Here is a 14265-nt window from a genome sequence, read left to right as displayed (position 1 = left end):
ATCGAATGGACTGGAATGGAAAGAAATGGAATGGAATGGAATGGAATCGAATCGAATCGAATCGAATCGAATGGAATCGAATGGAATGGAATGGAATGGAATGGAATGGAATGGAATGGAATCAACCCGAGTAGAAAGGAATGGAATGCAATGGAATGGAATGGAATGCAATGGAATGGAATTCATTGGAATAGAATGGAATGGAATGGAATTGAATGGAATGGAATGGAATGGAATCGAATGGAATTGAATGGAATCAAATGGAATGGAATGGAATAGAATGGAATTAACCCGAGCAGAACGGAATGGAATGGAATGGAATGGAATGGAATGGAATGGAATGGAACGGAACGGAACGGAACCGAACGGAATTGAATGCAACGGAACGGAACGGAACGGAACGGAACGGAACGGAACGGAATGGAATCAACCCGAGTAGAACGGAATGGAATGGAATGGAACGGAATGGAACAGAACGGAATGGAACGGAACGGAACGGAACGGAATGGAATGGAATGAACCCGAGTAGAACGGAATAGAATGGAATGGAATGGAATGGAATGGAATGGAATGGAATGGAATGGAATCGCATCGAATCGAATGGAATCGAATGGAATCGAATGGAATGGAATGGAATGGAATGGAATGGAGTGGAATGGAATGGAATGGAATGGAATGGAATGGAATCAACCCGAGTAGAACGGAATGGAATGGAATGGAATGGAATGGAATGGAATGGAATGGAATGGAATGGAATGGAAAGGAATGGAATGGAAACAACCCGTGTAGAGTGGAATGGATTGGAATGGAATGGAATGGAATGGAATGGAATGGAATGGAATGGAATGGAACCGAATGGAATGGAATGGAATGGAATGGAAAGGAATGGAATGGAATGGAATGGAAAGGAATGGAATGGAATGGAATTGAATGGAATCAACCCGAGTAGAATGGAATGGATTGGAATGGAATGGAATGGAATGGAATGGAATGGAATGGAATCGAATGGAATCGAATGGAATCGAAAGGAATCGAATGGAATGGAATGGAATAGAACGGAATCAACACGAGTAGAACGGAATGGAATGGATTGGAATGGAATGGAATGGAATGGAACGGAACGGAACGGAATGGAACGCAAGGGAACGGAACGGAACGGAACGGAAGGGAACGGAATGGAACGGAATGGAATGGAATGGAATCAACCCGAGTAGAACGGAATGGAATGGAAAGGAATGGAATGGAACGGAATGGAAGAGAACGGAATGGAACGGAACGGAACGGAATGGAATGGAATGGAATGAACCCGATTAGAACGGAATTGAATGGAATGGAATGGAATGGAATGGAATGGAATGGAATCAACCCCAGTAGAAAGGAATGGAATGGAATGGAATGGAATGGAATGGAATGGAATGGAATGGAATGGAATGGAATTCAATGGAATAGAATGGAATGGAATCGAATGGAATGGAATGGAATGGAATGGAATGGAATCAACCCGTGTAGAATGGAATGGATTGGAATGGAATGGAATGGAATGGAATTCAATGGAATAGAATGGAATGGAATGGAATTCAATGGAATAGAATGGAATGGAATGGAATGCAATGGAATGGAATGGAATGGAATGGAATGGAATTCAATGGAATAGAATGGAATGGAATGGAATGGAATCGAATGGAATCGAATGAAATCGAAAGGAATGGAGTGGAATAGAATGGAGTCAACCCGAGTAGAACGGAACTGAACGGAATGGAACGGAATGGAACGGAACGGAACGGAGTGAAATGGAGTGGAATGGAATCGAATGGAACCGAATGGAATGGAATGGAATGGAATGGAATGGAAAGGAATGCAATGGAATGGAATGGATTGGAATGGAATGGAATCGAATCGAATGGAATGGAATGGAATGGAATGGAATGGAATGGAATTCAATGGAATAGAATGGAATGGAATGGAATGGAATGGAATGGAATGGAATGGAATCGAATGGAATCGAATGGAATCGAATGGAATGGAATGGAATAGAATGGAATCAAACCGAGTAGAACGGAATGGAATGAAATGGAATGGAATGGAATGGAATGGAATGGAATGGAACGGAACGGAACGGAACGCAACGGAATGGAATGGAATGGAATGATCAACCCGAGTAGAACGGAATGGAATGGAATGGAATGGAATGGAATGGAATGGAATGGAACGAACCCGAGTAGAACGGAACAGAACGGAACGGAACGGAACAGAAAGGAACGGAATGGAACGGAATGGAGTGAAATGGAATGGAATGGAATCGAATGGAATCGAATGGACTGGAATGGAAAGAAATGCAATGGAATGGAATGGAATCGAATCGAATCGAATCGAATCGAATGGAATCGAATGGAATCGAATGGAATGTAATGGAATGGAATGGAATGGAATGGAATCGAATGGAATCGAATGGAGTCGAATGGAATGGAATGGAATGGAATGGAATCAACCCGAGTAGAACGGAATGGAATGGAATGGAATGGAATGGAATGGAATGGAATGGAATGGAATCAACCCGTGCAGAATGGAATGGATTGAAATGGAATGGAATGGAATGGAATTCAATGGAATAGAATGGAATGGAATGGAATGGAATGGAATGGAATGGAATGGAATTCAATGGAATAGAATGGAATGGAATGGAATGGAATGGAATCGAATGGAATTGAATGGAATCGAATGGAATGGAATGGAATAGAATGGAATCAACCCGAGTAGAACGGAACGGAACGGAATGGAATGGAATGGAATATAATGGAATGGAATGGAATTGAATGGAATGGAATGGAATGGAATGGAATGGAATGGAATGGAATGCAATGGAATGGAACGGAATGGAACGGAACGGAATGGAACGGAATGGAGTGAAATGGAATGGAATGGAATGAAATGGAATGGAATGGAATGGAATTGAAAGGAATCAACCCGAGTAGAATGGAATGGATTGGAATGGAATGGAATGGAATGGAATGGAATGGAATGGAATCGAATGGAATCGAATGGAATCGAAAGGAATCGAATGGAATGGAATGGAATAGAATGGAATCAACACGAGTAGAACGGAATGGAATGGATTGGAATGGAATGGAATGGAATGGAACGGAACGGAACGGAACGGAACGCAAGGGAACGGAACGGAACGGAACGGAAGGGAACGGAACGGAACGGAATGGAATGGAATGGAATCAACCCGAGTAGAACGGAATGGAATGCAAAGGAATGGAATGGAACGGAATGGAACAGAACGGAATGGAACGGAACGGAACGGAACGGAATGGAATGGAATGAACCCGATTAGAACGGAATTGAATGGAATGGAATGGAATGGAATGGAATGGAATCAACCCCAGTAGAAAGGAATGGAATGGAATGGAATGGAATGGAATGGAATTCAATGGAATAGAATGGAATGGAATGGAATGGAATGGGATCGAATGGAATCGAATGGAATCGAATGGAATGGAATCGAATGGAATGGAATGGAATGGAATGGAATGGAATCAACCCGTGTAGAATGGAATGGATTGGAATGGAATGGAATGGAATGGAATTCAATGGAATAGAATGGAATGGAATGGAATTCAATGGAATAGAATGGAATGGAATGGAATGGAATGGAATGGAATGGAATGGAATGGAATTCAATGGAATAGAATGGAATGGAATGGAATGGAATGGAATGGAATGGAATAGAATGGAATGGAATGGAATGGAATCGAATGGAATCGAATGGAATCGAAAGGAATGGAGTGGAATAGAATGGAGTCAACCCGAGTAGAACGGAACTGAACGGAACGGAACGGAACGGAACGGAACGGAGTGAAATGGAATGGAATGGAATGGAATGGAATGGAATTCAATGGAATAGAATGGAATGGAATGGAATTCAATGGAATAGAATGGAATGGAATGGAATGGAATGGAATGGAATGGAATGGAATGGAATTCAATGGAATAGAATGGAATGGAATGGAATGGAATGGAATGGAATGGAATAGAATGGAATGGAATGGAATGGAATCGAATGGAATCGAATGGAATCGAAAGGAATGGAGTGGAATAGAATGGAGTCAACCCGAGTAGAACGGAACTGAACGGAACGGAACGGAACGGAACGGAACGGAGTGAAATGGAATGGAATGGAATCGAATGGAATGGAATTCAATGGAATAGAATGGAATGGAATGGAATTCAATGGAATGGAATCGAATGGAATCGAATGGAATCGAATGGAATGGAATGGAATAGCATGGAATCAAACCGAGTAGAACGGAATGGAATGGAATGGAATGGAATGGAATGGAATGGAATGGAACGGAACGGAACGGAACGCAACGGAATGGAATGGAATGGAATGATCAACCCGAGTATAACGGAATGGAATGGAATGGAATGGAATGGAATGGAATGGAATGGAATGGAACGAACCCGAGTAGAACGGAACAGAACGGAACGGAACGGAACAGAACGGAACGGAATGGAACGGAATGGAGTGAAATAGAATGGAATGGAATCGAATGGAATCGAATGGACTGGAATGGAAAGAAATGGAATGGAATGGAATGGAATCGAATCGAATCGAATCGAATCGAATGGAATCGAATGGAATCGAATGGAATGGAATGGAATGGAATGGAATGGAATGGAATCAACCCGAGTAGAAAGGAATGGAATGCAATGGAATGGAATGGAATGCAATGGAATGGAATTCATTGGAATAGAATGGAATGGAATGGAATTGAATGGAATGGAATGGAATGGAATCGAATGGAATTGAATGGAATCAAATGGAATGGAATGGAATAGAATGGAATTAACCCGAGCAGAACGGAATGGAATGGAATGGAATGGAATGGAATGGAATGGAATGGAATGGAATGGAATGGAACGGAACGGAACGGAACCGAACGGAATTGAATGCAACGGAACGGAACGGAACGGAACGGAACGGAACGGAACGGAATGGAATCAACCCGAGTAGAACGGAATGGAATGGAATGGAACGGAATGGAACAGAACGGAATGGAACGGAACGGAACGGAACGGAATGGAATGGAATGAACCCGAGTAGAACGGAATAGAATGGAATGGAATGGAATGGAATGGAATGGAATGGAATGGAATCGCATCGAATCGAATGGAATCGAATGGAATGGAATGGAATGGAATGGAATGGAATGGAATGGAATGGAGTGGAATGGAATGGAATGGAATGGAATGGAATGGAATCAACCCGAGTAGAACGGAATGGAATGGAATGGAATGGAATGGAATGGAATGGAATGGAATGGAATGGAAACAACCCGTGTAGAGTGGAATGGATTGGAATGGAATGGAATGGAATGGAATGGAATGGAATGGAATGGAATGGAATGGAACCGAATGGAATGGAATGGAATGGAATGGAAAGGAATGGAATGGAATGGAATGGAAAGGAATGGAATGGAATGGAATTGAATGGAATCAACCCGAGTAGAATGGAATGGATTGGAATGGAATGGAATGGAATGGAATGGAATGGAATCGAATGGAATCGAATGGAATCGAAAGGAATCGAATGGAATGGAATGGAATAGAATGGAATCAACACGAGTAGAACGGAATGGAATGGATTGGAATGGAATGGAATGGAATGGAACGGAACGGAACGGAACGGAACGCAAGGGAACGGAACGGAACGGAACGGAAGGGAACGGAATGGAACGGAATGGAATGGAATGGAATCAACCCGAGTAGAACGGAATGGAATGGAAAGGAATGGAATGGAACGGAATGGAAGAGAACGGAATGGAACGGAACGGAACGGAACGGAATGTAATGGAATGAACCCGATTAGAACGGAATTGAATGGAATGGAATGGAATAGAATGGAATGGAATGGAATCAACCCCAGTAGAAAGGAATGGAATGGAATGGAATGGAATGGAATGGAATGGAATGGAATGGAATGGAATGGAATGGAATGGAATGGAATGGAATGGAATGGAATGGAATGGAATGGAATGGAATGGAATTCAATGGAATAGAATGGAATGGAATCGAATGGAATGGAATGGAATGGAATGGAATGGAATCAACCCGTGTAGAATGGAATGGATTGGAATGGAATGGAATGGAATGGAATTCAATGGAATAGAATGGAATGGAATGGAATTCAATGGAATAGAATGGAATGGAATGGAATGGAATGGAATGGAATGGAATGGAATGGAATTCAATGGAATAGAATGGAATGGAATGGAATGGAATGGAATGGAATGGAATAGAATGGAATGGAATGGAATGGAATCGAATGGAATCGAATGGAATCGAAAGGAATGGAGTGGAATAGAATGGAGTCAACCCGAGTAGAACGGAACTGAACGGAATGGAACGGAACGGAACGGAACGGAACGGAACGGAGTGAAATGGAATGGAATGGAATCGAATGGAACCGAATGGAATGGAATGGAATGGAATGGAATGGAATGGAATGGAATGGAATGGAATGGAATGGAATGGAAAGGAATGGAATGGAATGGAATGGAATGGAATGGAATGGAATCGAATCGAATGGAATTGAATGGAATCGAATGGAATGGAATGGAATGGAATGGAATGGAATGGAATGGAATCAACCCGAGTAGAACGGAATGGAATGGAATGGAATGGAATGGAATGGAATGGAATGGAATTCAATGGAATAGAATGGAATGGAATGGAATTCAATGGAATGGAATCGAATGGAATCGAATGGAATCGAATGGAATGGAATGGAATAGAATGGAATCAAACCGAGTAGAACGGAATGGAATGGAATGGAATGGAATGGAATGGAATGGAATGCAATGGAATGGAATTCATTGGAATAGAATGGAATGGAATGGAATTGAATGGAATGGAATGGAATGGAATCGAATGGAATTGAATGGAATCAAATGGAATGGAATGGAATAGAATGGAATTAACCCGAGCAGAACGGAATGGAATGGAATGGAATGGAATGGAATGGAATGGAATGGAATGGAATGGAATGGAATGGAATGGAATGGAATGGAATGGAACGGAACGGAACGGAACCGAACGGAATTGAATGCAATGGAACGGAAAGGAACGGAACGGAACGGAACGGAACGGAATGGAATCAACCCGAGTAGAACGGAATGGAATGGAATGGAACGGAATGGAACAGAACGGAATGGAACGGAACGGAACGGAACGGAATGGAATGGAATGAACCGGAGTAGAACGGAATAGAATGGAATGGAATGGAATGGAATGGAATGGAATGGAATGGAATGGAATCGCATCGAATCGAATGGAATCGAATGGAATCGAATGGAATGGAATGGAATGGAATGGAATGGAATGGAATGGAATGGAATGGAATCAACCCGAGTAGAGCGGAATGGAACGGAACGGAACGGAATGGAACGGAACGGAACGGAATGGAATGGAATGGAATTCAACGGAATGGAATGGAATGGAATGGAATGGAATCAACCCGAGTAGAATGGAATGGATCGGAATGGAATGGAATGGAATGGAATGGAATGGAACGGAATCGAATGGAATCGAATGGAATCGAATGGAATGGAATGGAATGGAATGGAATGGAATGGAATGGAATGGAATGGAATGGAATGGAATGGAATGGAATGGAATCAACCCGAGTAGAACGGAGTGGAATGGAATGGAATGGAATGGAATGGAATGAAATGGAATGGAATGGAATCAACCCGTGTAGAATGGAATGGATTGGAATGGAATGGAATGGAATGGAATTCAATGGAATAGAATGGAATGGAAACGAAAGGAGTGGAATGGAATGGACTGGAATTCAATGGAATAGAATGGAATGGAATGGAATGGAATGGAATGGAATCGAAAGGAATCGAATGGAATCAAATGGAATGGAGTGGAATAGAATGGAATCAACCCGATTAGAATGGAATGGAATGGAATGGAACGGAATGGAACGAACCCCGAGTAGAACGGAACTGAACGGAACGGAATGGAACGGAGTGAAATGGAATGGAATGGAATCGAATGGAACCGAATGGAATGGAATGGAATGGAATGGAATGGAATTGAATGGAATGGAATGGAATGGAATGGAATCAACCCGAGTAGAATGGAATGGATTGGAATGGAATGGAATGGAATGGAATGGAATGGAATGGAATGGAATGGAATGGAATGGAATGGAATCGAATGGAATGGAATGGAATGGAATGGAATGGAATGGAATGGAATGGAATGGAATGGAATGGAATGGAATGGAATGGAATCAACCCGAGTAGAATGGAATGGATTGGAATGGAATGGAATGGAATGGAATGGAATGGAATGGAATGGAATGGAATGGAATCGAAAGGAATGGAAAGGAATGGAATGGAATGGAATGGAATCAACCAGAGTGGAGTGGAGTGCAGTGGAGTGGAGTGGAGTGGAGTGGAGTGGAATGGAATGGAATGGAATGGAATGGAATAGAATGGAATCAACCCGAGTAGAACGGAATGGAATGGAATGGAATGGAATGGAACGGAATGGAACAGAACGGAATGGAAAGGAACGGAACAGAACGGAATGGAGTTTAATGAACCCGAGTAGAACGGAATGGAATGGAATGGAATGGAATGGTATGGAATGGAATGGAATGGAATCGAATCGAATGGAATGGAATGGAATGGAATGGAATGGAATGGAATGGAATGGAATGGAATGGAATCAACCCGAGAAGAACGGAATGGAATGGAATGGAGTGGAATGGAATGGAATGGAATGGAATGGAATGGAATGGAATGGAATAAACCCGTGTAGAATGGAATGGATTGGAATGGAATGGAATGGAATGCAATGGAATTCAATGGAATAGAATGGAATGGAATGGAATGGAATGGAATGGAATGGAATGGAATGGAATGGAATGGAATGGAATTCATTGGAATGGAATGGAATGGAATGGAATGGAATGGAATGGAATGGAATGGAATGGAAAGGAATGGAGTGGAATCGAATGGAATGGAATGGAATGGAATGGAATGGAGTGGAATAGAATGGAATCAACCCGAGTACAACGGAATGGAATGGAATGGAACGGAATGGAATGAACCCGAGTAGAACGGAACTGAACAGAACGGAACGGAACGGAACGGAACGGAGTGAAATGGAATGGAATGGAATCGAATGGAACCGAATGGAATGGAATGGAATGGAATGGAATGGAATGGAATGGAATGGAATCAACCCGAGAAGAATGGAATGGATTGGAATGGAATGGAATGGAATGGAATCGAATGGAATAGAATGGAATGGAATGGAATGGAATGGAATGGAATGGAGTGGAATGGAATTGAATGGAATGGAATCAACCCGAGTGGAGTGGAGTGGAGTGGAGTGGAGTGCAGTGGAGTGGAGTGGAGTGGAATGGAATGGAATGGAATGGAATGGAATAGAATGGAATCAACCCGAGTAGAACGGAATGGAATGGAATGGAATGGAATGGAACGGAATGGAACAGAACGGAATGGAACGGAACGGAACGGAACGGAATGGAATGGAATGAACCCGAGTAGAACGGAATGGAATGGAATGGAATGGAATGGAATGGAATCAACCCCAGTAGAAAGGAATGGAATGGAATGGAATGGAATGGAATGGAATGGAATGGAATGGAATGGAATGGAATGGAATGGAATTCAATGGAATAGAATGGAATGGAATGGAATGGAATGGAATGGGATCGAATGGAATCGAATGGAATCGAAAGGAATGGAATCGAATGGAATGGAATGGAATGGAATGGAATGGAATGGAATGGAATGGAATCAACCCGATTAGAACGGAATGGAATGGAATGGAATGGAATGGAATGGAATGGAATGGAATGGAATGGAATTCAATGGAATAGAATGGAATGGTATGTAATGGAATGGAATGGAATCGAATGGACTTGAATGGAATAGAATGGAATGGAACGGAATAGAATGGAATCAACCCGTGTAGAACGGAATGGAATGGAATGGAATGGAATGGAATGGAACGGAATGGAACGGAACGGAATGGAACGGAATGGAACGGAACGCAACTCAACGCAACGCAACGGAACGGAACGGAACGGAACTGAAAGGAATGGAATGGAATGGAATCAACCCGAGTAGAACGGAATGGAATGGAATGGAATGGAATGGATCGGAACGGATCGGAACGGAACGGAACGCAACGCAACGGAACGGAAAGGTACGGAACGGAACGGAATGGAGTGAAATGGAATGGAATGGAATCGAATGGAATGGAATGGAATGGAATGGAATGGAACGGAATGGAATGGAATGGAATGGAATCGAATCGAATCGAATGGAATGGAATGGAATGGAATGGAATGGAATGGAATGGAATGGAATGCAATGGAATGGAATCAACCCGTGTAGAATGTAATGGATTGGAATGGAATGGAATGGAATGGAATGGAATGGAATGGAATGGAATGGAATGGAATGGAATTCAATGGAATAGAATGGAGTGGAATGGAATAGAATGGAATGGAATGGAATGGAATGGAATGGAATGGAATGGAATGGAATGGAATGGAATCGAACGGAATTGAATGCAATCGAATGGAATGGAATGGAATAGATTGGAGTCAACCCGAGTAGATCGGAATGGAATGGAATGGAATGGAATGGAACGGAACGGAACGGAACGGAACGGAACGGAACGGAACGCAACGCAATGCAACGGAACGGAACGGAACGGAACGGAATGGAATGGAATGGAATCAACCCGAGTAGAACGGAGTGGAATGGAATGGAATGGAATCGAATCGAATCGAATGGAATGGAATGGAATGGAATGGAATGGAATGGAATGGAATGGAATGGAATGGAATGGAATGGAATCAACCCGAGTAGAACGGAATGGAATGCAATGGAATGGAATGGAATGCAATGGAATGGAATTCAATGGAATAGAATGGAATGGAATGGAATTGAATGGAATGGAATGGAATGGAATCGAATGGAATTGAATGGAATCGAGTGGAATGGAATGGAATAGAATGGAATCAACCCGAGTAGAACGGAATGGAATGGAATGGAATGGAATGGAATGGAACGGAACGGAACCGAACGGAATGGAACGCAACGGAACGGAACGGAACGGAACGGAATGGAAAGGAATCAACCCGAGTAGAACGGAATGGAATGGAATGGAGCGGAATGGAACAGAACGGAATGGAACGGAACGGAACGGAACGGAATGGAATGGAATGAACACGAGTAGAACGGAATGGAATGGAATGGAATGGAATGGAATGGAATCGAATCGAATGGAATGGAATCGAATGGAATCGAATGGAATGGAATGGAATGGAATGGAATGGAATGGAATGGAATGGAATGGAATGGAATGGAATGGAATCAACCCGAGTAGAACGGAACGGAACGGAACGGAACGGAATGGAACGGAACGGAACGGAATGGAATGGAATGGAATTCAACGGAATGGAATGGAATGGAATGGAATGGAATCAACAGGAGTAGAAAGAATGGATCGGAATGGAATGGAATGGAATGGAACGGAATTGAATCGAATCGAATGGAATCGAATGGAATGGAATGGAATGGAATGCAATGGAATGGAATGGAATGGAATGGAATGGAATGGAATGGAATGGAATGGAATCAACCCGAGTAGAACGGAATGCAATGGAATGGAATGGAATGGAATGGAATGGAATGGAATGGAATGGAATGGAATGGAATGGAATCAACCCGTGTAGAATGGAATGGATTGGAATGGAATGGAATGGAATGGAATTCAATGGAATAGAATGGAATGGAAAGGAATGGAATGGAATGGAATGGAATGGAATTCAATGGAATAGAATGGAATGGAATGGAAAGGAATGGAATGGAATGGAATGGAATGGAATGGAATGGAATGGAATCGAATGGAATCGAATGGAATCGAATGGAATGGAGTGGAATAGAATGGAATAAACCCGATTAGAATGGAATGGAATGGAATGGAACGGAATGGAACGAACCCGAGAAGAACGGAACTGAACGGAACGGAACGGAACGGAACGGAACCGAGTGAAATGGAATGGAATGGAATCGAATGGAACCGAATGGAATGGAATGGAATAGAATGGAATGGAATGGAATGGAATGGAATCGAATGGAATGGAATGGAATGGAATGGAATGGAATGGAATGGAATGGAATGGAATGGAATGGAATGGAATGGAATCAACCCGAGTAGAATGGAATGGATTGGAATGGAATGGAATGGAATGGAATGGAATGGAATGGAATGGAATGGAATCGAATGGAATGGAATGGAAGGGAATGGAATGGAATGGAATGGAAAGGAATGGAATCGAATCGAATCGAATGGAATCGAATGGCATGGAATGGAATGGAATGGAATGGAATGGAATGGAATGGAATGGAATGGAATGGAATTCAATGGAATAGAATGGAGTGGAATGGAATGGAATGGAATGGAATGGAATGGAATGGAATGGAATCGAATGGAATGGAATGCAATGGAATCGAATGGAATTGAATGCAATCGAATGGAATGGAATGGAATAGATTGGAGTCAACCCGAGTAGATCGGAATGGAATGGAATGGAATGGAATGGAATGGAATGCAACGGAACGGAACGGAACGGAACGGAACGCAACGCAATGCAACGGAACGAAACGGAACGGAACGGAATGGAATGGAATGGAATCAACCCGAGTAGAACGGAGTGGAATGGAATGGAATGGAATGGAATCAAATCGAATCGAATCGAATCGAATGGAATCGAATGGAATGGAATGGAATGGAATGGAATGGAATGGAATGGAATGGAATGGAATGGAATGGAATGGAATCAACCCGAGTAGAACGGAATGGAATGCAATGGAATGGAATGGAATGCAATGGAATGGAATTCAATGGAATGGAATGGAATGGAATGGAATGGAATGGAATGGAATGGAATGGAATGGAATCGAATGGAATTGAATGGAATCGAGTGGAATGGAATGGAATAGAATGGAATCAACCCGAGTAGAACGGAATGGAATGGAATGGAATGGAATGGAATGGAATGGAATGGAATGGAACGGAACGGAACGGAACCGAACGGAATGGAACGCAACGGAACGGAAAGGAACGGAACGGAACGGAACGGAACGGAATGGAAAGGAATCAACCCGAGTAGAGCGGAATGGAATGGAATGGAGCGGAATGGAACAGAACGGAATGGAACGGACCGGAACGGAACGGAATGGAATGGAATGAACCCGAGTAGAACGGAATGGAATGGAATGGAATGGAATGGAATGGAATGGAATGGAATGGAATGGAATGGAATCAAATGGAATCGAATGGAATCGAATGGAATGGAATGGAATGGAATGGAATGGAATGGAATGGAATGGAATGGAATGGAATCAACCCGAGTAGAACAGAACGGAACGGAACGGAACGGAATGGAACGGAACGGAACGGAATTGAATGGAATGGAATTCAACGGAATGGAATGGAATGGAATCAACCCGAGTAGAATGGAATGGATCGGAATGGAATGGAATGGAATGGAACGGAATGGAATGGAAAGGAATGGAATCAAGCCGAGTAGCACGGAATGGAATGGAATGGAATGGAATGGAATGGAATGGAATGGAATGGAATGGAATCAACCCGTGTAGAATGGAATGGATTGGAATGGAATGGAATGGAATGGAATTCAATGGAATAGAATGGAATGAAAAAGGAATGGAATGGAATGGAATGGAATGGAATTCAATGGAATAGAATGGAATGGAATGGAATGGAATGGAATGGAATGGAATGGAATCGAATGGAATCGAATGGAATCGAATGGAATGGAGTGGAATAGAATGGAATCAACCCGATTAGAATGGAATGGAATGGAATAGAACGGAATGTAACGAACCCGAGTAGAACGGAACTGAACGGAACGGAACGGAACGGAACGGAACGGAGTGAAATGGAATGGAATGGAATCGAATGGAACCGAATGGAATGGAATGGAATAGAATGGAATGGAATGGAATGGAATGGAATGGAATGGAATCAACCCGAGTAGAATGGAATGGATTGGAATGGAATGGAATGGAATGGAATGGAATGGAATGGAATGGAATGGGATCGAATGGAATGGAATGGAATGGAATGGAATGGAATGGAATGGAATGGAATGGAATGGAATGGAATCAACCC

Source organism: Gorilla gorilla, chromosome 18 (genome assembly GCF_029281585.2).
Source record: "Gorilla gorilla gorilla isolate KB3781 chromosome 18, NHGRI_mGorGor1-v2.1_pri, whole genome shotgun sequence".
In the NCBI taxonomy this organism is placed as follows: Eukaryota; Metazoa; Chordata; class Mammalia; order Primates; family Hominidae; genus Gorilla; species Gorilla gorilla.
The sequence above is the reverse complement of the archived record's forward strand: the minus strand, read 5'-3'. Positions refer to the sequence as shown.